Source organism: Hylobates moloch, unplaced genomic scaffold, assembly GCF_009828535.3.
Source record: "Hylobates moloch isolate HMO894 unplaced genomic scaffold, HMol_V3 SCAFFOLD_1, whole genome shotgun sequence".
In the NCBI taxonomy this organism is placed as follows: Eukaryota; Metazoa; Chordata; class Mammalia; order Primates; family Hylobatidae; genus Hylobates; species Hylobates moloch.
Genome location: NW_026652276.1, coordinates 215,845,175 through 215,872,116, shown reverse-complemented (window position 1 = coordinate 215,872,116; position 26,942 = coordinate 215,845,175). Strand labels below are relative to the sequence as shown.

Genomic DNA, 26,942 nt, shown 5'->3' with positions numbered 1-26,942 from the left:
TTGGATGGGAGTCTTATCCCCTGAGGTATCACTGTTTTACAGCATGATTAAAAAACTATGTTCATAAGGACAACTCCTAGCAATTTGAAAATGTTTTAAATGTATTGTAATATCTGCTTTAATGAAGGCAAAGAGTTTCCACTAAATACACACACACACACACACACACACACACATAAAACAAAATTTAGCGTCCTGGATAATTATAATGCTACATTTCCTGATAACATTGAATACACCAGGCATTCCTAAACTTTTGACAAACCTCAATATTCTTGTGTTCATTTCCTTTGTCATTTCTGCAGAATCTTTAAAAATTATGCCAATCATTTATTTATTTCCCAGCACTGATTTGGATTCAGTTCCCTCAGAAAACAGTGGGATGAACTAAATAATTTCCTATGTTTCCTTGACTCCATGATTTTACAATTTATATACCCTTCCATGTTTGTTACAAAATGTAACACACAAAAAAAACTTTTAACTTTCATCTGCAGGATATATAAAAGCACACTTCTCTAGAAGAAAAATAACCCTTTATGGACTAAAACAAGTATTTACAGGAAACCCCAAATCTTATTGCAAGTAAACTTCCTTAGGCTTTGGGAAAATGATAAAAGTACTAGTGAAAATATTAAACTGCAAGTGACAGAATCTCTCAGTGATCTTGGTAGAAACAAACATGCCTTGAAATCTAAATAACTGAACAACCATTCACATCTACTCCTGAAAATAACATGACCCTCGTGTAGGTCTTGGCATTCAGGAATTTTAACATGGCTCATTAAAAAATCACAGCCAATCTTGCTCTACAGGTGATGAAACAGAGATAAATTATCTGATGGAAATGCAGAGGAACTTAGAATTCCTTTTCTTGGGCACCTGTTTTAGCATTTAACCTAGGACGTCTAGCAAAGCAAAAGGAGTGAAGGCTTTGTGTGTTCAAATGGCTCAAATGAAAAATGTAAACTAAGGTGAACTGAGTTTGATTTACTCAGTAATAGGAAACTTAAAGAATATTTCTGGAGCATCAGCACTGTTCTGGATGCTGAAGATTCAAAGATTCAAAATCGTTCCTGCCCTCAAGTGAATTGCCATTTATTGGGAGGGAAGACAGCTGCGTTCAACAATAACTTTAGTACTGTGAAAGGAAAGTAAATTTTGGTACCCCGAACGCATATAGACAAACGGAAAAATCAAGCTGGGAACTGGGTCACTCAAAGCCTTCCCCTTTTAGTAAATAAGATGGCTACAAGGTGAAAAGCTACACAAGCCTCCCCCATATTTTGTTCACAAGGACATTCCTAGTGAGCTGTTAAAACTTCACCATGGCAATGCAAATGGACAGCTTATCTTTATAGGTGCAGTCACCCTGGCCCACCAGACACAAATGAGTATCTGAGTGTTGCCCTACCCCATTTTGTCTGTTATCATATGTAAAATGCAGATTCCCCACATTTTTCCTCTGCCCCTTTTGTTTATGTGATCTTATGTAAAAAACGCAGATTCACTTACGTGAAAATTGTGTACTTCTCAATATCCCCACCCTTTCCCCTTTAAATTTGGAGCCCTCAAAATCATCTTCAGATAGAGGCATAGACCTATCTCCCAGGCACATCCTTAACTTTGGCAAATAAACCTCCTAAAATGATTGAGACTTGCCTCATCATTTTCCTCTATTGACGATACAAAGCTAATAATAGAAGGATGGGCAAAGGTTATTAGAGTGAGAGAAGTGAGGAATGAGGAAGGTTTATAGAGGAAGGGAGCATTTGATCAGGGCCTTGCAGAACAGGAAAGAGGTCAGAAACAGGAGGGTGAGGGTATTCCCTGTGTACGGAATAGAATGAGTCAAGAAACAGTGGTGGCTTGTATATGCTGAGTTTGGGGAGCTGTGAGTGATCTTATTTCACTGGATCAGATACTCCTATACTTTTTACAAATCTCGACATCCCTGTGTGCATTTCTTTTGTCATTTCTGCAGAATCTGATAAAATTATGCCCATCATTTATTTATTTCCCCCGCAATGTTTTTAACATTCTCCCTGGTGGAAGTCAGAATGGGAAGAAATACTGAAGGCATGTTGTGGAGAAGTTTGAATGCTGTAATAAGGAGAATGGACTTTATCTTCAAGGGTGGGGGCTGTAGGGGGGCTGGATCAGAAAGAGGAGAGAGACAGAGGCTGAGGACCAGATGGCAGGCAATGACAACCATCCTGGTGAGAGGTAATAGCTGTTGAAATCCAGGAAATGGCAGAGTAAACAGAGAAGAGAGACACAGAGAAAGGAGACTGATAGAATCATAGGCATGAAGGAGTGGAAACAAGCCTCAGGACCATGAGTTGAGAGAAAGAGAGACAGTCAGCCAGACTGGGCTCTTTTCCTAGCATCCCACGCTCTATTGCTGATCAGCTGTGTGACCCTGGGCAAGCCCTTCCTGTGCCTCAGTTTCCTCATCTGAAATGAAGGCTTTCAATGAGATCAGTGGTTTCTGAACTGTTCCATGGAGACCTAGGATTCCAAGGAAGTTTTGATGAAGAGGGCGGGGAGGTGGGGTAGAAGAGGGATGAGGAGAGGGGTAGAATTGTGCAGTGGGCTATGACTGCAGAGTAGAGCGAGGATGAGGAGCTCTAGATCCCAAACCTTCTCTTTAACCAGAACATCTCCTGTATGCAATAGGATTCCCTTTAAGATTAAATTTGATTTTTAAAAAAGTTTGATAAGCACTGGACTATACAGATAACCTCTAAAGTCCCTTTGAGCTCTCCCACGTGAATAACCACACTTACGGAAACTAGCTATCCAAGAGATCTGCTAATGTAATGGACATGGGTCTTGTTTTTAGGACCCTGATGAGTTCCTCTGTTTATTTGATTAACTGTTGCACAAACGCTGGAACAACTGGAACAACAATTGTCATGCTGAATCGGTGCCAAAACTCTCAAAAATGGAAAAGATTTACTGAAAGGCCATTTGGTGTTCTAATTCTTGTGCGGTACCTTGTCCCAAGACCCAGTAAGTTCTTCAAACCTCATAAACACCAGTGTGAAAACGGCCCTTTGCATGAGAGTACAAAGACATGGCTTTGCTACCGACTGTTGTCTGCTTTGGGGTAAGTTGAGTTACCCCTTTGGGTTCTGTTTCCCTGCCTGTTGAAAGACAGCATTGCACTAAAGAGTCTAAAGGCCTCCCTTCTGGCTTTAACATTCCAGGATTTCATGATCCTAAACCCTTGGAGCCCGTTATCTGAACAATTCCCTGATCAATAGCATATGCTCTGGGTCTTGTTCTGTCTTAGTCAGATGGTCAGTATATTGAGGGCTTTGGCTGTTTACTCTAAGGATTGGGCAATGTGTGCTTTAGCCAAAATCTCTGAGCCCTGCAAATGGATCATTCTGAACGGAGGGCTAAGGTCTAAATTAACAGCAGACCTTTAGAAACACAATGCTTTATGGATTGGTATTTGAAACGGAGAAACCCGTGCCTAGGTATAAACTGGCAAATGGTCCACAAACCACCATTAAAATGGAAACGAGAAAAACCAGCGAATCAGAGCAACCATGAACTGGAAACCAGAAAGTTTCAGACAGGTCTGAAACTCACACACTCCCTGCATTCCTTTCCTGCCTGGTGTCTCCTCCTCTCCCCTCCCACTCCCACATTTTTTTTTTTTTACAACAATTCGTTTGGTTTTTTATAAAAAAAGAAAAGAAAGGAAAAACCAAAGAGGCGAAATGGGGACTCACTGGGAGAGCGCGGCCAGGCTGCGTCTTCCATGCGATCCGGATCCACCCAGCATGTCCGCAGTTGGGAAGGGGCGGCGGGGCAGAGAGATAGGGAGACCCGGCGGGGCCGGGCGGTCAGGGCGTGGGCCGGGCCCGCGGAGGGGCCATGTGATCTGTGGCTGAAATGCACGGTGCAGGATGCTCCCGTGTTCTCCCTTTGTGTTAACACGTTGGTCTGTCCCTGTGACGAAAGTCTGGGCTTGTCCTCAGCCAAATCTACTCCTCCCCACCCGTTCCCTCCTCACAGGATCATCAGAGAGCTGATTGTTATTTTTTACTGTAATCTCTCTAATAGAAGCCCATCATGTTTCGCGATTAGAGAGCACTGATTGCTTCGAGAATTCCAGAAATGTTATTGCTGGGTAGTCAGGGCCAGGATCCCCAGTAGCTTTCCTGATGAAGACTTTATATGCTTAACTACAAATAATTTTTCCAAGGTAAGTAACAGGTCAAAGGAAAAAGACACTGATGCATTTGCTCAGCCTTTTGGAAAATAGTTGATGATGGTATTACATGCATATACAACCTAATTCTGACAAGATCAACAGAAATCAGCCCACCAAAAAGTTCATCCGGGTGCAGTTCTCAGGCTCCCATTCTGAGCTCTGTTCTCAATTAGCATTGGTGTAGGTGGCTTCCAAAGCAAACAGTTCCCACTGAGAAATCAAATCTGAGAAACTCCTCGTATCCCTTTTATCCAGGGAAGGAGGCATGACATAAAAATGCAAACCAAATGAAAAGGGATGAAGAGAGACGGCCCTGCTCAGTGATGGGCTGGATGGTTCAGCATGTTTGGTGCTCACACCTCTCCAAGAAATGTGGGCAAGAGCCCTCCTGAGAACGTGTTGAAACAGCAGGCCCCGTCTGCACCCATGATACTCTGCCAGTGATCTCATCAGCCAAGCTGGGCAATGGAGCCTGGTCAGCAGCGGCTTGGAAAGCAGCCAAATCCCAGTTCCTGAGGAGGGGGTGGTGTTGATTCTGTCTGGAGATGACACTCCGTCTCAGCTTGACTTATGAATATGGTTCTTCATCTCTAATGAGCACTAAACAGACTGGTACTTGGGTACCAAGCTGCTCGTGGGACTGGCTTTCTGTCAAGTGAGAACAAATCAGATTTCCACAATGTAGGGTTAAGATTATTCTCTTAGTAAACAGTAGGAGAAGCAGTCAACTTCACACATTGAGAGCGCTTTTACGGAATGAAAGAGATCTTTGAGATCTGTGGCTTCATGTCACACGCAGACAAGGACACCAAAGCACAGAACATTTAGACAACTCATGCAATGTCATGGAGCTGAACTGCATCCGCTACTCTTGTGTTCAACTTATAGTTTAATTGGGTTAGGTTAAGAGCTCTCTTCACTTTAGCTAGAACATTTTGGTTGTTTTCTTCCTTAAATACTATGTGGTCATCAGAGTCATAGTTTTATAGGCCAGGTGAGGTGGCTCATGCCTGTAATCCCAGCACTCTGGGAGGCTGAGGCAGGTGGATCAAGGTCAGGAGTTCGAGACCAGCCTGGCCAACATGGTAAAACCCCATCTCTACTAAAAATACAAAAATTACCCAGGCTTGGTGGCCGGTGCCTGTAGTCCCAGCTACTTGGGAGGCTGCAGCAGGAGAATCGCTTGAACCCAGGAGGCAGAGGTTGCAGTGAGCTGAGGTGGTGCCACTGCACTCCAACCTGGGCCACAGAGTGAGACTCCATCTCAAAAAACAAAAAACAAAACAAAACAAAAAATGAAGTCATAGTTTATAGAGTAAATACAGTTTAATAAACTTAATTATCTGCATATATCATTATGAATATATGCATTTAAATATCTCTGATTACACATATGATCACCAAACATATATTGATGAAAGTAGCACATAAGACACCCATAAAAATAGAGATACATCTGCCTTCACACAAGAGGACTTAAATATACACTGACTTGTCTTGAGTTTCTCGCTCTAGAACTGAGACAGAAACATGTATCGAGGCATTCTGCTGTTCCTCTTTCTACTGAATTTTGCCCAATTAATTTTTTCCCTTCAATTACTTATAAAAGTCAGTGGTTTTCTATGATAGGTGGAATAACATTTCCCCCAAATCTCCAGAACCTGAGAACATGTTAATTTGTGTGGCAAAAGGGACCTTGTAGATGTGATGAAATTAAAGGCATTGAGATGGGGAGAGCATCCTGGATTATCCAGGTGTGCTGGAATGAATCACATGGCTCTTTAAAATCAGAGACCCCTTTCCAGCTGTGGTTAGGGGCGCTATATCTTCAGGGTGGAAAGACAGTTAGACTGGTGATGGCTTTGAAGATGGAGAGGGGGTCCAAGAACCTGGGAATGTGACTTCCTCTAGAAGCTGGAAAAGGCAAGGAAATGGATTCTTCCCTGGAGCCTCCAGGAGGGAACGCAGCCCTGCTAACACCTTGATGTTAGCCCAATGAGACCTGTGTCAGACATCTAACCTATAGAACTGTACCTAATAAGTTGTGTTGTTTAAAGCCACCAAGTTTGTAGTTATTTGTCGCAGCTGTGCGAGAAAGCTATCACCTCCTGATTCCCTCCTCCCCAGCCCCCACCCCAATTCCGAGGTGACAAGTATAGTTTTGGCATATTCAGAATAGGTTCATAAAATGGAATACTGGCCAGTATTCTCCAGGGAGGAGAGCAAGAATTTAGTAATCTTCCACTCATGTGCAGAATCCATGTACAGAAAGTGCGCTAATTGCCAGCTGTACACAGGATGTCCACCAGGCTATTTCCCTAATTGCCAAAAGAGGGAAAGGGAAACAGCACACACCCTCCTTTGTTATTAGGGGCATGCATTTGGGAAGTGGCTGTCTGTCTTCAGTTTGTGATAGTAAAACCTAGTTATAGCTCATGCTACCTGGTAGGGTACTGACATCGGAACAGTGAAGAGAGAAGTGAGTCTTGGACCTGGTTCAAACACTCTCTGGGAACAGGAAGAACACAAAGGCCAATGAAAGACAGGCAATGCGGGAAGATGCATAGAGATAACAAGTGAATCACGAGCTGAGAGCAGGGCTGGGCTAGGCAAGTGCTTCCAAGAGTCCTCTGAGACCTGGTGGCTGGGGCTGGAGAGGCAAGGTAAGAGGATTGAGAAATAACAATCTAAAGGTTATTTGTGCACAGTGTTCTGGTCCTGCAGAGACCTACAGGCCTGTGTGCGTTCACTGCATAGCAGAGAATGGTACCCAGTGTCCAGCTGCCAGAACTGGTGTCTCTGAGAAGTGAACTAATGACTATTCATTGGCACCATGAACAAGTGGGCCAGTCATCCTTCAGCAAGATAATAGGTATCATGAATTTGATTATGCTTCAGGACTCTTTTACTAGGAAAAATGAAAGTCTGGGCCACTCTGAGATTACTCATAGTATCCTTTGTTTCTGGACACTTTATTGTTTAATTTTTCATCAAAGAGATTCTGGGCTGGGAAGGTTTGAGGGAGGTCAGTGTAATAGAAAGGAACAGCTCCCACCACAGGGTGGTCCTTTATTAAGAAAATATGATTTTTGAAAAATAACTTTACTTCATGGAGGTAGGAGACCGGACCACATGATCTGTTCCAGACTTTAGAGTCTGCAGCGGTTGTTTAAGAACAGCTTCTACCTTGGAACAATTCCCTAGGGAAAAGAGAGGTATGTGGGAAGCGCTGTGCACAAGCCCCAATGCACTTATGACACACATGCACACACATACACATGCACACATACAGACACACATGCACACACAGGCACACACACATATACACGAATGCATGCATATGCACACATGCACACACATACACATGAGCACACATACACATGCACACACATACACACGCACACACATACAGACACATGCACACAGAGGCACACACATATATATGCATGCATGCATACGCACGCATGGACATACACATATACACACATACATGCATACACACATGCACACATACATATACACACATGCATGCATACACACACATGCACACACATACAGACATGCATGCACACACAGGCACACACACATATACACACATGCATGCATACGCATACATGCACACACACAACATGCACAGAGCCATTCACTTCCTACAGAAACTCACATAAACCTAAGGGAAATCTACCACTAGGGAGGCAGCAGTTCCAGTAGTACAAAGGGGATGTTTGAAAAGGCTGTTGGAGATAAATTTTCTTATGAAGAAATTCATAGGCTCTGTACTCTTAGAACTAGGCAAAAAATCTTGCCTAGATAGCGGTTCCCCCACCCCAAGGTGAACAGGAATGTAGGTAAAGGAGTTTACGTATTCAAAGGCAATGTCTCTTTCCTCCTTTCTGTTGGCCTCTCATAGTCTTCCCCTCATAGCTGATGGCATCTCCCATCCCCTGCCCCCGCCATGGTGTTGAATATGTTCACTTAAACTATATTGCTCTGTAATGTCCTGTGATATTGAATGTAGGGGCTGCTGTGGAAAAATCACAGTTTACTCCTCCTCATCTTAGTCTTCCAATGGTTCTTCACCAGCATCCTCGTGGCCTATGCTGATACACATTTCTTAATTATTCTTTGCCTCATCTATCTCTAGGCCTGTAATAGGGGCTTGGGTTGTGACACTGTCTTATTGGCCTTATAATGGTGACCATGTAGTTTTATTTTGTCCCAGCAATTCCTTTTTGCTTTGCTTCGCTTAGCACTATTGGAATGTTTACTACAAGCAAGTCATTGCACTAAGTGCTGTGGGGGATGCAAAGATAAGGAGGGCAGTCCCAACGGGAGATAAGACATGTATACAAAAATTCTATTACAAGACAGAAAGTGAACAGTACTCTGAAAGCAGTAGAGCTAAAGAACTATACTTCAGTAGGTGACATCCTGTGATCAAGGTCCCAGTGTTTAATCACTCTCACGCTCAATTTATCCTGTTATCAAACTAGATTTCCTGTTGCTGAAATAGAAACCTACTTATCTCTATGAGGGCCACAGGTATTAAGTCATCCTTTAGTCTCGTCTTTTCTAGGCTAGACGCCAATGCCTATTTTCCATCCTTTTAATATCAGCCTGACTATAACAACTCTTCAAATGGGAAACCAAAATTGGACATAATAAAAGCTGACCAAGGCCTGGCTGAAGTCCCAGTGCTGCCTGCCACGTTCCTGTTAACACATCCTAACATCATTTTCACATTGATAATAGCATCTCTTAGAGAGATCATTCATTCAGTTTTGTGCTACATCCAGGGTTTTTGCTTTTTCTTTTTTCTTCTCCAAATGAATTGCTTTGTAAGTCCTGTGCCCACTCTTACTCCTTTTGCTTCTCTGAATTCTAGTGGTTCTTTAAGAACAAGTTCCTGGCCTTACCTCTATGAAGTCTTCCTGGATTTGACTTTATTTCTTTCTAATTTATCTTGTTAGGGAGAGAGAGATCAGAAAGCTCGAGCCCATTCTTGTTTGCATGTTATTTGAGAAATAATTATGTTGCAATGTATGAGTCAGCCCCTCCAGCCAACTTGCTGTGAGACTCCCTGTTTCTGTTTAAACTGTCTTGCACCAATTACTTAGGCCGACTCTCTAAGCTCTTTTTAAAATCCAGGGTTTTTTAAACAACTGGACTATTTTCTTTTCCTGAAAAGTTTCTATCTGAAAAGGATCATGCCTCTAACACCTTTCTGCCCTCCAACTTGAAACGTATCTTTAAAACAATAAACAGTGCTTGGAAATAGCAGGGCTCTAACAATTTCTTGACTGAATGGTGGCTGGTGCACATCTACAAAATTCTGATTCTGGTCTCAGTGAAAATGATAATAATAATATCCGCTTTATATAATTCTAGGAAAGAAGTGTGTACATGAAGAATGTGATTTCTACCCATAAGAAACTGAATCTAGGCCATAGTGCTATATTTTAGAATGTAGATTTGTTGTTCATAGGTACAGGTTGTGAAGGAAATTATTATAAGGACTCAGGAGATAATTCCAGTGCAGAAGAAAAGGTCAAATCTTCAAAGGAAGCATAATAGTTCATAAGCCACAGAATTCTCAGTGTGTACCACTCTTGTTCAAAGTGTCTAAATATTTCCACAATCATAAATTTATTTGTGGGTGTCCACTTTATGCATCTGGATATTAAATTTACACATGGCTTTTATAGCTGGAATCGAATCCAGATTTTTTTCCAGCGATATCATATAAAGTCTTAAAAAATATTAATTTCCTTCTTTTTGGGGGGTGGTCAGACCTGGATGAAAGCATATTGCTCCTATTGCTAGAGAAATAATCCATTATGTGTTTCAGATACTTTAGGTGTTGTGCTTATTATTTACATTATATAATAATGCTTTATTAGGTTCTGTTATATTTTGTAATAACATCTGACTGGGATCAGCACTTGATTATGATCTATAGATAGAAATAAATGTATGGTGCCGGGCCTCAGGGCTCACACCTGTAATCCCAGCACTTTGGGAGGCCGAGGCAGGAGGATCACCTGAGGTCAGGAGTTAGAGACCAGACTGGCCAACATAGCGAAACCCCGTCTCTGTTAAAAATACAAAAGTTAGCCTGGCATGGTGGTGCACGCCTGTAACCCCTCCAGAGGCTGAGGCACGAGAATCACTTGAACCTGGGAGGCGGAGGCTGCAGTGAGCCGAGATCACACCAGTGTATTCTAGCCTGGGTGACAGAGTGAGACGCTGTCTCAAAAAAAAATAAAAAAATAAAAGAAAGAAAGAAAGAAATATATGGATAAATACAAATACACAGAGTCTTATTTATTCATTGTTCCTGTGTATATAGTTGTTTTTACCAAATAAGTTACAGTGTAACATTTTTGCCAGAAGGGGTATTTCCTACCACCACTTTTGCACCTGATACAGCCTAGAAGGGTGTTAGGTATATAGCAGATGGCCAATAAGTACTTGTGATTTTTTCTCTGGAGTGAAGATGGACAACGATGGAGTAGAGATGCTGCACCAAGGTCAATTGGCTTGTTTTTCCAAAGGTTTCTACAGATTAGCCTTTTTTTTTTTTTTCGAGTATTCATAACAGTTCTGCACCAGAAATTGGATCTTGGGAGGTCCAGAATTGACAGGTACCAGGAAGATTGATGAACTCACAGATCCACAAGAGACTGATGCCATCTCCAGTGCCAATTAAGATAGAATAAATGCCCTCCGTCTTCAGTGCTTGGAGAACTCTCATTTTCCAACCAGGGCACCTCCCATTCCCCAAGCCAGGATGTCAGGAAGCTGCATAGTCAATAGAGACTTCTTCATGAGTGTGAAGTCAGAGCAAAAGGGAGGTGAAATCGTCACAGGTAATATTTTACCCAAGCCAACAGGAGACGTGAGGAAACACTTCTCCAAGTGGAGAGAATACGTTTCATGTCACAACTCTGAGATTCAAGCCATAAATCTCATATCACCACCCTGAAACTCAACCAACCCTGAGATTCAAGGTCTGTCTCATTTGGATATTCCTAGATCCCCAGGACCAAACCAGGTCTTGAACTTGGCAGACGTGCAGGCTTCTTCTACTGGCCATTCCTTTTTTTTTTCTTTTTTGAGACGGAGTTTCGCTCTTGTTGCCCAGGCTGGAGTGCAATGGTGTGATCCTGGCTCACTGCAACCTCCGCTTCCTAGGTTCAAGCAATTCTCCTGCCTCAGCCTCCCAGGTAGCTGGGATTACAGGCATGTGCCACCATGCCCGGCTAATTTTGTATTTTTAGTAGAGACCTCACCGTGTTGGTCAGGCTGGTCTCGAACTCCTGACCTCAGGTGATCCACCCGCCTCGGCCTCCCAAAGTGCTGGGATTACAGGCGTGAGCCACCGCGGCCAGCTTCTACTGGCCATTCTTTCTTTACACTCACTAATATCGTGGATTACAGTTGGACTCCACTTGCTCAAATCTGGGAGACCTAATGCAATTTGACCCTTACGCATTGTATTTATCAGAACTGCTCTTCTGTAGAGTCTTAGATATCTTTATAATGGTAGCCTAAGGCAGGAGATAAGAAATAGAGTAGGAGAAGAAAGCTTTTCTATTTTAAGATGCTATTTTACTTTGACATTATTGAGTAGTGAAATCAAGCTCTTATTAAGATTAAAACAGGAAAAGCAAGTGGGGCCTTTTTTTAATCTCACTAATTTATAGAATAACAACCAGCCTGGCAGGTTTTTAAGGGAAAATATTTAGTAAAAAAAAATTCAGTTTTCTCATTTAAAAGCCAGAAGCCATCTGGAAAGCTTTTTAATGTTAATACATTATGAAGACAACAACAACAAAAAATAAAATAGATGATACTTAAAAAAAATAGCAGACAGTCACTTCAAATTTGAAAGCCAATGATCTGAAATATGAATTCAGCTTTCTAAAATATGTTGCAAAGTAGAGAGGGCTGAAGTAATCTGAGATTCTCCTAGGCATTTTAGAATTCAGAGTCTTTCTAGAATAACTTCAAATTACCTTTCCATCTGACTCTTTCCCAGTAGATCTAAGAATCAAAAATTAAGCTGAAAGGTAAGCTGAAAGAATAAAAAATTAAGCCTTCTGAGGCTATTCTATTGGGCTTCTGGGTCTATGTACTTTGAGAGTTCCAGTTCATTAACTTTATTTTAATTACAAATTTTATGTTAACAAATTAACCAAAGGGTGTATTTTACGATAAAGAAACTCCATTTATAAATACTCCTCCTCCTTCTTGCAAATAGTACTACTCAAGGAGCATAAACCATTTATAAAAATGCTCGACTTTACTGGAAAAAAATAATTAAGTCCTCATATCTTGATTAAAAAGTATTGGGCTCTAATGTATTACTTTATTCTTTTTCTTTTTTGATCCATCATTACATCCCAATATTGGAAAACCATTTACCATTTGAAATCTAAACTTTGAACTCAACTCGTATGTTAAACACTCCATTCTACCGTATGCTAAACATTCTATTATCAGAAAGAATGTTGATAAATACATGCCAGAGATTGGCCCCACCCTTATCCTACTTCTGCCCATTCTTCTGGGATTAACTGGATACTTTACTCCTCCTGACCACAAGCCTGATCTTTCATTAGAGAAATTTTTGATTATACAGTTTGTTCACTGTTGGACTCCTGTATGTTTGGCATAAACCCTGTAATTTGATGATTATCTGATTTATAATGCAGATACTAATTGCAAATATACCAAGGGCTTGAGTACCAGAGCAAATAGGCCAACAAAAGGAAATGAACTCTTACCATATTAATGTAAGTTGCCTCCACAATGCAACTAACTAAGCATAAGTGGTCAAAATTATATGTTGTAAAGGTCCAATTATCCTTAATAATCAAAAAAATACATGAGATAAATCTCTTCATTTCTCTAGAGAAAAGATATGGAGTTGAAATCGCAGTGGCTGGAAGGCTCAGCAGAGGAGTGATGAAACTCCAGGAGAGGTATTGATGGTGTCAGTATTCAGAAGACACAACGAGTGTCACTAACATTTCTGCCTCCCTCACAAGTAGCTTAGCAAATTTGTCACAGTTGTGCCTTGATACACAAGCATTAGCGTTCATTCAGCATTGTATGCTGGTCTTGGGGAAATAAAAGTGAGTAAGATGTAGTTTCTGATCTACAGTTGCTTTCAATTTGGTGGAGAAAACAGATACGAGAACAAATAAACATATAAAATAGAGGATAATAATTAACATATGTAAAAAGTGCTATGTAAGACCCAAGGTGGGAGTAGGGTTCTCCTAGTAAGCACAGCACAGTTTCCTTCTGATAGGGATAAAGCCAGAATTTTAAATCGTCTGCATTTTCTCCTCAATTCACAACTAGAGGAAAAGGGAAAATAAAATGGCTTTGGTTCTTCTAATCTGCAATTGAAGTCCTAAGCCCTCTCCAGAGGTGACAGGCTCTAGGGAGAGTGACAGGTGACATTTTATTTCATTGTGTTTTCTCAGCATCTGATTTTTGAAAGACTAGAATGCCTGACAGCCAGTCAGCTAGCATAAGGCAGCAGGGTGAGAAGTGTGAAAATTCCTTTCAAACACAGCACACGACCAGCATGAAACCTGCAACTCTACATACAGTTAATATAGAAGTAAATCCAATGTAATCACACAGGCACTTCAACATGATCAACGTATGTCATGCGTTTATCCTTTATACTTTCCCTTTATACTTTAACCTTTATACTTTCGACGACATTTTTTCTATATCTTGCTTAATTTTCTCAGCCACCCTGAGAAGTGTTAGTTCTCTCTTATAGATAAGGAAGCCCTGATCCGCTGAACTTTTATCCAGTGTCTTTTCTTTTATCCTTGATTTAAAAGGCAGTCTCTTCAGCAGGAGTTAGAGGACATTTAGCTCTAATGTGATAATAAATTGAGAGTGGGGCCTCGCATGATGCAAAGAAAAAAAGTGCCAGAGTTGGAGAAAATGACAAGGTTTCCGGATTTGACCCTGCCACTGACTGTGTGCTCTTGGACATGTTGCTCTACAAGCCTGGGTCCAATGATTTGGGCTTCCAACCCCCTTTCAGAGAACATAGGAAAGAGAGTGTATGTTAATTTCTGATGACATAACCCAACTGGACACCAGAATCTGTCTTCTAGAAGTAATTCTGCATTTCAGGTAGAGTTCTCATGGAAAACAGACACCTTTCTGAAGGGCATATGTCTCTGATTTCAGCTCTACCATACCTCTGACAATGCCACAATGAGACATCACTTATATGACGTGAGGCACTTAGGGACTAAAGGACTTGGGAATTTCTCTCCGGCCTCAACCTAGAGTTTCAAAAAACTTCATTCTGTTCAGTTCAAAAGCCATTGAACATCTGTAGCAATGATAATCCCTAGGTAGCCAGGATATGCTATGAAGATGCTGGCTCAGGGAAAATACACTCTCATGCTTAGATAGGAAGAGTTAAAGGATGTTAAAAGGTAGCAGCAGGAAGGACAGGTATCAGATATCAGTTCTTTCTACATCACAATTTTTGCGCAAGGCCCCTTAATAATAGGTCCTTTCTCATCTTCTTCATCAAAGGACAAATAGTGAGGGAATATTAGATCCCCCAAATGAACCCCCACTAAAAAAAGATCAAGATCTACACAACAGTTTTGATTAGAGAAACAGAAGAATTGTTCAAGGAAGAAGTGGGCAGATATATACATGTACTGTAGCTGTCAATCATGCCTTGGGAGAGATGCAGTGTGATTAGACCTGATGATGCTTCTTGTCTTTGAATCAGCCTGATAACCCATCACCTCATCCTGCTTGTTTATTTGCTCACTTCTTACTCAGTTATTTTTCATATTAGTCTCTTGAGTCTCCCCCCACCTCCAGAAAACCTTCCAACAGTGTAAAGTTTTCTGTGGGAATAAAAAATGGGTTGACTGCTGTTATTCTAAGCGGGCACAGTAGTGCTACTAGCTCCAGAAATAAAGGACTCTTTCATTACCTAGTTGCTGGTGCCGGCTCTGAGTTATCTAGCTTTTATTTGGAGAGCCCCATGAAGCATGCAAAATTCCCACTGGACAAAAAGACCCAGGCTACCCTTAGAAAAATAAAAAGCACATATTGAACAATCTGCTGGAAACCATCAGTTGAGTTCCTAAATGGTACAGGAAAACAGAAGCCAGTGAAGATGTGACATGGGATAGTCCATGTCACCCACAATGGAAAATATGAACATTGGAAGAATTTCCTATTCTAAACAATGTGGGGTTTAAAATACACTCTCTGGAGACTCTCCTGAATGTACAGGCTTGTAGCTGCTATTTATAGTGACCGATGTGTACTTTACTGAGATTTTTATCCCAACAAAGGAACTGTATGTGATGTAGGGAGTTATTAAAATGGAAAATAAGCCCTCACATTCTAACCTAGTCAATGGTACTCATCTCAAATGCAATGTCAGGCCTCACTAAAATAGATCAACTAGAAGGAAGGCCAGTAAAAATTATAAAATACCTTAAAAGAAATTTAATTTTGAAAAATGTTCAAGTCTACCTACCTGGTAACTTCCACCACACTAGCAAAACATTAGAAGCTTATTCAAGTGGTGAATACATAAAAATGATTTATAATTAACAATTTAAGCTGTTCAATGTAAGTGAATGTTTTTAAAGTTATTTAAAAGGTTTTAAAAAAGTTGTACTCTCCAGTATTTAAAAACTAAGCCATGGAATGTAGCTTACATATTTAACATGCTAACCAAAACCTTTATTTATAAGTAATTCAAAGTTGTACTTCACTAATGTTCCTGAATAAATGATGAAAAATTCAAAAACAGTCTGCATTAATGCAGATTTAGGATAGGCTAAAAACTGATTTTCCACATGCTGATGAATAGTGCTCATTAGGTAGCAAACTAGTGGAAAGAACTGATTTTATTCACAAAATATGCACATGATTCCTCTTTAACCTGATTCACAGATGAATGAGAATCCACTTACACAGCCCACTTACACAGCCACAGCATTGGTCCAACATGCTCATGTTTCATGCCCTGTGGTACTTTCTTGTAGCACCATTTAGGGACCTTTGGGATAATAAAGGTCAAGAACTTCCTTGGAAGACTTGAAAGCAATTGAAGTCATCATTTCTGTATGCCAGTTCCACCTGACCAAATGACAGCTGCAAATGCAGATCTGTCACTCCTGCTGGCCAATGAGAAAACCATAGGGCAAAAGAGAGAGGTTCAATATAAGTATTGGATAGCTTTCATTACATTTTTTTTTGAGACAAGGTCTCCCTCTGTTGTCCAGGCTGGAGTGCAGTAGTGCAATCATGGCTCACAGCTGACTGCAGCCTTGAACTCCCAGGCTCAAGTAATCCTCCCACCTCAGCCTCCAGAGTAGCTGGTACTACAGGCACACACTACCACATCCAGCTATTTATTATTATTATTATTTGTAGAGATGAGGTCTTCCTATGTTGCTCAGGCTGGTCCCAAACTTCTGGGCCCAAGTGATCCTCCCACCTCAGCCTCCCAAAATGTTGGGATCCCAAAGGAGTGAGCCACTGCACCTGGCCTGTATTTTTATTTTATTTTGATGAGAATTCTTTGTTCACATTGTATACTTCTTACAGCTTTAGACAGCATAAGAACATTTATCTTGTGGTTTATTTTTCTTTTTTCTTTTTTTTTTCTGAATATAAGAAATTGTTTATTCTCTGATTTATATAACTTTTATTCTAGTTCTTTTTTTTATTATACTTTAGGTTTTAGGGTATATGTGCACAATATGCAGGTTTGTTACATGTGTATCCATGTGCCATGTTGGTGTGCTGCACCCATTAACTCATCATTTAGCATTAGGTATATCTCCTAATGCTGTCCTTCCCCCCTCCCCCCACCCCACAACAGTCCCAGAGTGTGATGTTCCCCTTCCTGTGTCCATGAGTTCTCATTGTTCAATTCCCACCTATGAGTGAGAACATGCAGTGTTTGGTTTTTTGTCCTTGCGATAGTTACCGAGAATGATGTTTTCCAGTTTCCTCCATGTCCCTATAAAGGACATGAATTCATCATTTTTTATGGCTACATAGTATTCCATGGTGTATATGTGCCACATTTTCTTAATCCAGTCTATCGTTGGGTTGGTTCCAAGTCTTTGCTATTGTGAATAGTGCCGCAATAAACATACGTGTGCATGTGTCTTTATAGCAGCATGATTTATAGTCCTTTGGGTATATACCCAGTAATGGGATGGCTGGGTCAGATGGTATTTCTAGTTCTAGATCCCTGAGGAATCACCACATTGATTTCCACAATGATTGAACTAGTTTACAGTCCCACCAACAGTGTAAAAGTGTTCCTATTTCTCCACATCCTCTCCAGCACCTGTTGTTTTATTTTTATTTTTTCTTGAGGCAGGGTCTCGCTCTATCACCCAGGCTGGAATGCAGTGGTGCGATCTCGGCTCACTGCAACCTCTGCCTCCTGGTTTCAAGTGATTCTCTTGCCTCAGCCTCCCCAGTAGCTGGAATTACAGGCGCCCACTACCATGCCTGGCTAATTTTTGTATTTTTAGTAGAGAAGGGGTTTCGCCATGTTGGCCAGGCTGGTCTAAAACTCCTGACTTCAAGTGATTTGCCCGCCTCAGCCTCCCAAAGTGCTGACATTACACGCAGGAGCCACCATGCCCAGCCTGTCCTGTGTGTTTAGAAAGACAAACTTCTTGCCCTCTCAGGGAAGTGGGCTCTCACTGACACCTTTACCTGAGAGTCTGGAGAGAATCTTTGGAATGCCTGGATCCCAGGGCCCTAGAGAAGCTAGTACCTAAATTCGTATGATCTCATTTCAAATTTTATTTTAAAATAAATGAATTATTCAGGACACTGGTTACTTCTGTGGGTGGGGAGGTGAAGGGAAGGGATTGGAGAGGAGCCTGGGGCATTGGAAATGTTCTAGGTCTTAGGCTGTATGGTGAGTTTATAGGATACACATTAGGATGAGTTAGAACTTCCATATGTATTACATAGGATTACTTTGTATGCATCAGTTTTTTCATAATTAAAATGAATAAATTAGTAATTTGAGATACAGTTTTTCAAAATCATTTTGTAATAATTAGGCATATGATTTTCCTTATGTTATTATTACAACATTTATATATAATGTTGGCATTGAGAAGCTTCTGGTTGATGCTTTAATGGTAATGAAACCATAGATTATGCAATATGAAAAAAGAAATGATAATTTCACAAGGCAAAAAGTATTTTAAATATAGTCATCTCTCAGTATCAGCAGGGGAATATAAATGCTATGTACATAGTTGTTATACTGTATTGTTAAGAATTAATGACAAGGAAAAAAGTATGTACATGTTTAGCACAGATGCAACCACGGTAGGCCTAACTACATTTTTTATCTGGGTTGGTTGAATCCTCAGGTACGGAGAGCTGACCATACATGATTAATTAAATTATATACATACACACACATATGTATATATCATTGTGACAAAGACCTTGATATGTACCAGACTATTATATGCTCTTGTCTTGATTTCAAACAAGTAGGGAAAATGGAAAAGAACTCTTAATAATAAAAAGGTAAATTTTCTTTTTATAGGGAGACCTTTATATCCATAATTCTCCCATCACTTTCAAGGTAGCTGCTAAAACAGATCTGAAACAGAGAAAAGATTAGACACTGAGCCATCTGACACATGGAGTTGAACCTTGTTCAGTGTTACCCCAGATGGTAGCTGCCAAAAGGCTGAGTTTCCTCAGAGGTGACCCCAGAGAGGGCTTTTCTGAGCGCGCCTTTCTTACCATGTCCTTCAGCCAGCAGAAAAACAGCAACAAGAGGTAATAGACTGAGCACTAATCATGTTTTAGGAACTACTAAGTGCTTTATAATCTGCATTAAACCTTATAAGGAAGAACTGTTTCGATGGCCGTTTTCCACTTGATGAAATGGGCTGAGAGAGGCGGAGTAGAACCACCCTTGAGAATCCAGCTGGGATTCTGGGATTTGAATCTAAGTCTTCATGACTCTAGATCCTACTCTCTGAAAGGCACCTGTCCCACTCCAAATCTGTCCCATCCTCCCCAAAGATAGTAGTGATAAATGTAAAATATTAAGCTTCTCTGTTAGCAATCAAATCAGTTCTTATCTTTTTCATATTTAGAGAGAAAAGTCATTTGATGAATTTTCTAAAAACTGGTAAGAATGGAGAAATCCTACATAACTTAGTTTCATAATTAAGCTTTGTTTGAAGAAATCATGCTAACACAGCATATACCAAATAAAAGTCTTCCAAAATTGATGGAAAATGGGATTGTAGTAAATCACCATAGTTTTTTTGTCCTTGTTGACAAAGATGCCAAAGTTTGATTCCCAGTTCCTGACAATTAACTGGTATCATTCTGCCTATCCACTCATCTTTCTTTGTTTTTCACTTTATTCACTGTAATCTGACCTAATCTCCTTTATTTAGAAATATTATCCATAAACGGTTTTTAAGTTTTAGAAAGCACTCTATATGCAGTACCTTGTAGAATACACTCTTTTCCAAAAGTATGCTTTGTTTTCCTAATCAATAGCCATAGACTTTTTTACATACAGCAAGATCAGGATGGCTTTGTTTGTCCAGGGGCCCACACTATGCAAACAGCTTAGCTGGGTGATCTTAAGGGGATATGTCTCCTAGGCTTGAGTTTCTTAATATTTAACAGGCAGTTTTAAAATTCATTAGATCAGGGATTCTTGGCCAGAAGGCATTGGCCCCCAGGAGGTCTGCGGACGGAGGTTCATGATGCCACTGAATGTAAGTGCCAAGTTTGGTGGGTGCATATGTGCATTTTTCTTGGAGGAGGGTCCAGAGCTTTCATCAGTGCCTCAAAAATAGTGTGTGGTCCAAAACTGAATACATAACGTTCCCCTGCGGAAGATGATTCATAAGGTCAGAGACAGCCTTAAGTTTTTAAGAGTGATGATGTGAGTAAGTCCCTGTCCTAATGATGTACAGTCTTATTGAAAAAAGTCCAGTGAAAAGTCAAGAATAGTCATATCAACAGCCTTCTTTGCCTTAAGCAGGGAAACTCGATCTTCTCTGTTTCTACTTTTCTGTTAAATGGGAAGAACCCAGGAGATTTTCTGAGGGCAAACAAAACAATGACTGTGCCTTATCTAAGCAATTTACCTGAAGCATAAAAAATAGTTCAACTAGGCACAGTAGTCTTTGTTTAGTCTATTGCTGTTGCAGGACTTTCCTTAGTTCAGCTAAAGACAGGGTTCTTGTCTGTCCCACGGCCACGAAAATTTGGGCCCACAGATGGTTTAAGGGGTGAGCAAAGCAGGATTTCATTGGGTGAAAAGGAAGTAAAGGGGGAAACAGTGACTCTCCCAAGGCCGGAGTCCCTCTGCTAGAGCGATTCCCACCCGCCATTTGAATGCCCCGTTCCGCACAGGAAGAGGCGGGGCCAGGCTCCTCCCACCTGCAAACCTCGTGAACTTCCTGAGGCTCCACCTCAGTGGGCAGGCTGGTTGGAGCTTCTCCAGGGACTCCCTCCTACCTGGCTGTCTCATTGCCACATAACTGCTTTGTGCAGTTGCCCAGGAAATGGGCAGGCTCACTGCAACCTCCACCTCCTGGTTTCGAGCAATTCTTCTGTCTTAGCCTCCTGAGTAGCTGGGATTACAGGCGCCCACTGCCACACCCAGCTTATTTTTTGTATTTTTAGTAGAGATGGGGTTTCACCATGTTGGCCAGGCTGGTCTCGAACTCCTGACCTCAGGTGATCCACCTGGCTCAGCCTCACAAAGTGTTGGGATTACAGGCGTGAGCCACCGTGCCCAGTGACAGATCTTTTAATTTGAAAGTATGTGGTGACTCACGCCTGTAACCTCAGCACTTTGGGAGGCCAAGGTGGGAGGATTGCTTGAGTCCAGGAGTTTGAGATTGGACTGCACAACATGGCGAGACCACATCTCTACAAAAAATAAAAAATAAAAGTAAAAAACTAGATGGCAAATTCTAACTTTCTTTTGCCCCCTGGAGTGATCAATTTTCTGAGAGAACTGATGGTAAATTTTGAGCAAATCTAGCTACTTTGATAATTTAGATAGCTTCAAAGGAATATTGTATTTAACTTCTTAATGGAAAATAATGTTCTGATGATAAAATAACAGAAATTTCATTTTAAAAGATTTTATTCAAAAATGTCAAGGTCCTGATGCTAAGCATTTTCAATAAGTGTGTATGTTTGCATGTGTGAGGGGGTGTATGTTGTATAATCATTAATTGGCTGTTTCTATTAGATCATGTAAAAAAGTCTCAGTGACACAATTCTGGGAGAGGACTTTAGAGACCCTATGGATTTTAAAAAATTGCTTCTTTTTATAGTGTAGTAAAAATATTTACTTTCAAATGTCTAATCATCAAGCTATTTCAGAGGCCCATAAAAATGTATGAATGATGACAACAGCAAGTGTTTTCATTCCCTTTATTTATGTCTGTGAGCTTCTGAATCTGATAACGTAACTCTACAATAGGGGCCTTTCTTCTGATCAGTGAGAGGAACTCATGTTGGGTGCAGAAAGCAGATGCTGGGAACGTAATGAGCACATCTTGGAAAGTGAGAGAGCCGTTTGTTGGGGAACCAAGCCCAGTGTTGGCCAAGTATGTCTGCTGGAGATTTTCTCATGGATAAAAGCATCACTGCTGGTTTTTCAGAAAATACATCACAGCTCCTTATGCCTGTAATCCCAGTACTTTGGGAGGCTGAGGCCTGTGGAGCACTTGAAGCCAGGAGTTTGAGACCAGTCTGGCCAACATGGTGAAACCTCATCTCTAATTAATACAAAAATTAGCTGGGTGTGGTAACGTGTGCCTACTCGAGAGGCTGGGGCAGGAGAATCACTTGAACCTGGGAGGCGGAGATTGCAGTGAGCCGAGATGGTAACACTGCACTCCAGCCTGGCCGACAAAGTGAGACTCCATCTCAAAAAACAAAAACAAAAACAAAAACAGAAAAACAAAGAAAAAAAGAAAATACACCATAGCCCAATATTCTTTTGGCCAAATTTTTTCGGCCAAATTTTTAAAAATAACTTAAACTGGTGCTAATTCTTCCAGCTGAGACAATACAGTCTTTCCTCAAAAACTGTTACTGATCACAGCCACTCAAAGCTCTTCAGTCAGTCACGAATTCCTGCCTTTCATCTTGCCTATGGTTCTTGTACCGTCTGTGATGTGCAAAACAATCCACAAGCCTTTCATATTTTTATTTTTTATTTCCATGTTTAGAGAATCAAATTAGATAATAATAATAATGAGTTTATTGAATGTTTATTAGATGAATAACACTGTGTTAATACTTTCTTGTATTAGCTTTTTACATCCCCACAAAAACCCAGTTAGCTGGATACTTTTATTACCCCCATTTTGTAAAGGAGGATACAAGATATTTGAAAGATTGAATAATTTGGTAGATCCCATAGTTAATAAGTGGCAGAGCTGGGATTTGACACTACAGCTGCCCAGTGTTAAAGCTCATGCCCTTAACTGCCAACTACACCACCTCCCATCATTATATGTCTTGGGGTTGCCTCATTCACATAGAGCATAAATGTTCCATTCAGACATAGCTAATTCTGGGGCCGGCGGCGGTCCATCTTTGCTAGACACACATAAAATGTCTAGCACTTTTTTGTACTTGCTGAACAGGAAGAGAACTGGGTTTCTGTCTCCCTCTTTCCTGGTCAGAAGTATGTATTTCCTGGTGATGCAACAGCACATCCACACATAATCCAGAGCAGACAGATTAGGAGTGCAGATGGGAAGAGACATAGAAACAAACAAATCAAGTGTTGATGAAGATGCACGTGGACCGGGGAAGAGGCACATGAAGGTGCACCGAGGAATACAGAGATGAAGGCAGAGGAGAGGGATTGAAATAAAAGAAACAGAAAGGGAAGCAGAATATAGCTTTTTTTTTTTTTTTTTTTTTTTCCAGATTATAGTGCAGTGGTATGATCGTGGCTCACTGCAACCTCTGCCTCCCAGGTTCAAGTGATTCTCCTGCCTCAGCCTCCTGAGTAGTTGGGATTACAGGCACCAGCCACTATGCCCAGCTAATTTTTTGTGTGTGTGTATTTAGTACAGACAGGGTTTCACCATGTTGGCCAGGCTGGTTTCTAACTCCTGACCTCAAGTGATCTGCCTGCCTTGGCCTCCCAAAATGCTAGGATTACGGGAGTGAGCCATCACATCCGGCCAGAATGTATCTATTTAAGTTTTTACTCCCATGAGATTGGTGGAGGATAATAAACAGCAAAACTAAGCTTTTATCTATTTGTTCAAATGAGTAATGGCTTTTAAAATATAGTTTAATTTGAGATGTGAGCAAATAGTGCCTTTTGCTTAGAAACAATGCATTAAGGATTTTCACTGATTACCTGCTCATTCCATTCTGCCTACTGAATTTTTTTTTCCCTCTTTTGGTCACGATTGCTCTAAAGTTACTAATTCCCTTAGAATAGGAGCTTAGTGACTACTGGGATACTATCTCTACTGGTGACCACTGATTCCTATGGTTTGGTATAGTATCTTGCATTTTGTAGGTATTCAACATCTGTATTTCTTTTTATGACAAAATGAAGTACTTCCTTCCTTTTTGCCAAATCTAAAGACCTTATCTCAAGAACTCAGAGTGAGAAAGCCAAATAGAAGATAAAGAAGGACGAGGTAATGGCATAAAAGTTGCACAGGCTAAGGGGCAAGACAAAGAAGGAAGAACTTTTTTTTTTTTTTTTTGAGACCGAGTCTCACTCTGTTGCTTAGGCTGGGGTGCAGTGGCGTAATCTCGGCTCACTGCACCCTCTGCCTCCCAGGTTCAAGCAATTCTCCTTACCTCAGCCTCCAGAGTAGCTGGGATTACAGGCACCCACTACCACGCCTAGCTACTTTTTGTATTTTTAGTACAGACGGGGTTTCTCCATGTTGGCCAGGGTGGTCTCGAACTCCTGACCTCCCACTTCAGTTTCCCAAAGTGCTGGGATTACAGGCATGAGCCACTGCGCCCAGCTGGAAGAATGTTTTTGATGCACTACGTTTGCAGTCAAGGTCATTTGGAGTGAACCGGGCTAAAACCCTTAGAAGGAGATATGTGGATGACAGAGTCTCAGGACAGCTCGGATGCAGTGAATAAATGCCAGTCCCAAGCACACGCAAGCCAGCATGGCACAAAGCCTGCAATCAGCTTGCAAAATAGTCTTTGAAAAGGTCTATTTCTGAAGAATAAAATGTGTAAAAATTCGCTTTATTTTAATCTGTGGTTATAGCACCGGGTAAAAGTACAAGTTTTAAATTGTTTATCATTTCAAAGTAAAACTGCATCTGGCAAACTCAATACTAATTAAATAAAAATAACAGGGTATTTTTATTTGGAAAGTTTTTATGGGTAAGGAAAGTCAATGGACTTTCTCTTCTCTGTAGTATACCCCATCCCCCACACTGTCTGCAGGGGTGAAGTGTACAAAGGCTGTGGGTCATCTTTAATAAGTTTGAACCCATACGGGGTACATGTTATGTTTGAGAATATAAAAGTATAATTTCTTGATATTTTCTTGGTTTTAGATAGGTTGAAAGGCATTAAGCACACACTTCCCAACACTGTTACTCCGTGGGTCTATTCTCGGTACCTAAAATAGAGCTTGTAGTAGAATAGATGCCCAGTAAAAATGTGTTGAGAGTAAGTGAATGAATCTGCAGCTCCGAGCTTTGGAGCCATTCTATTTCCGTAGTTGGTAACTGCCCTCCAGATCAAGGATGAAATATTTCTTTTAGTTCCCTAAATTCAATGAGAAGTTAAGTCTTCTCCCATCTGGGCTCAGGTATACTGCATAGGGCCATAGAATTATTTTTTTTCAAAACAGCAAATTGTCTTAATTTTTATTTGGCTTTAAATAAAGTAACATATGATCATAGTGAAGAAAAATCAATATTACCAAAAGCGAAAAAAAAATTAAAATGACCACCAATACCCCAGAGAAAATGGCTAGTCTTATTTTAGAGGAGGAAGCCAAGGTCTGGAGCTAAAGGAAGAGGGACTTGCTCAGGGTCTCATGTGCCCTTTGTCTTCAGATCAAAACCATGATTTTAGATGGCCTTGATTTCAGCTTCTGGCCACCTGTTTCCTGCACATACCCTGCACTTTCCCACCAGAGCTGGCTGAACCATAAAGCCTGACTTTCACTATTCCCATAAATGATCAGATTTTACAAAATCCTGAAGGGTGGGCATGGGCTTACCAAATCTCAGAATAGCAGAACTAGAAGGTTCACCTTGAAACGTGGAAAGGTAAACTTAGTACAAGTATAAGGAATTATGTAAGTACTACTCTTTCTTAAGAAGATAGAAAGAACGAGAGAAAGAGGAAGGAAGGAAGGAAATGAATGGAAGCAAGAAAGAAAAGGAAGGAAAGAGGAAATAAAAAACAGAAAAGAAAACAATATAATATCCCAAAAGAAGTAATACAGACAGAAATGTAAGTTAAACAAGGTTAGGATTAATTTGTGTAAGTTTATTTTAGGTTATTCAGGGTACATAACTAAGATTTACTGTGTACATTCCTTTTACGTCTGACATTAAAAGAAGACAAATTCTTCCACACAAAACAAAAAAGTCGAAGAAACGAGCCATGTAGCTGTGCGGTCAATTCTTAAGCAAAGTCCTGAATCGGAAGAAACTGGGTTTATTCACTTTAATGACAGTATGGCTCTAACCACAGCAATTTAGTTCTGTCACAACTCTGTCAATGATTCCCTGACCCCCTATTCACGTGGAAAGGAAAGAAACTGACAATGGCAATCTAGCCTGATGCCCAGTGTCTACATCCTCAGTCCTGAGTCTCTCTAGCCACAACTCTATCAGGCCTGGCCCTACACCCTGGCCTGTCTGCTTTCTGATTCTGTTACACTTTGGTTTCCTAGCATGCTATGAGGTACATAAAGGCAGGAACCATGTCTACTTCTTTACCACCATTATTTTTCCCATCCTAGCACACTTAAACCTGGTTAGTGCTTAATAAATAGTTGTTGGATGAAAGTATTTTGTAGACCGTCATGAGAACCTGAGGTGAAATAACAACAGCATTGGAAGGAATAAGAGGTGTGGTTCACTGAGCCCAGCCACCGCCCACAAAACTTCCATGTCCACCATGTCCACTCAACATTGGGCCTCATAATCTCCCTGGTTCTCCCCCATCTCCCTGGTACGTTGTCTTCTCTGATGGTTTCCATTATACCTTGATGACCGCTCACTTTTTCTACATTTGCTTTTTTGGGAATATCCTCTCAGCTTTTGTACTAGCACCACCATACTGTGTCTGCCTACATTTATTTCTCTAATAATAATTTCTCTCCCTTTTTGAACAAAGAGTGAAATTTCCTATCTCCACATGCCTGCAGGAAATCTCCTTTTGGATGTGGTTTCTACCTGAAATTAAACACTGCTCCTCTGACCATTCAAGAAGGGAATCCTCCATTTGGGACAAAGCAGAGACTTTCCTTCCAGCTCCTCAGACATATATTCTTTGGAATCATCTATAAGTTCTTTGCTCTCCTAAAAGGTTTGCTAATTCTCCCTCTGTAAAGACTCTCATATTTGATCTTTCTTCATTTCCATACTCACTCACCTGATTCAGGCCCTCATTA

General features: G+C 40.8%; 1 protein-coding gene across 7 annotated transcripts in view; it reads right to left on the bottom strand.

Moving 5' to 3' along the window:
* CALD1 (caldesmon 1) overlaps positions 1-26,942 on the bottom strand; it is a 193,905-nt gene that overhangs the window by 76,756 nt on the left and 90,207 nt on the right. The window contains exon 1 of one of the 7 annotated variants that reach the window (XR_004371241.2): positions 3,747-3,976. The exons of the other annotated variants lie outside the window; for them this stretch is intronic. The gene's annotated coding sequence lies outside the window, so the exon portion shown is untranslated. Of the gene's footprint in view, positions 1-3,746; positions 3,977-26,942 lie in introns of those variants that run through there. 7 annotated transcript variants of the gene reach the window in all.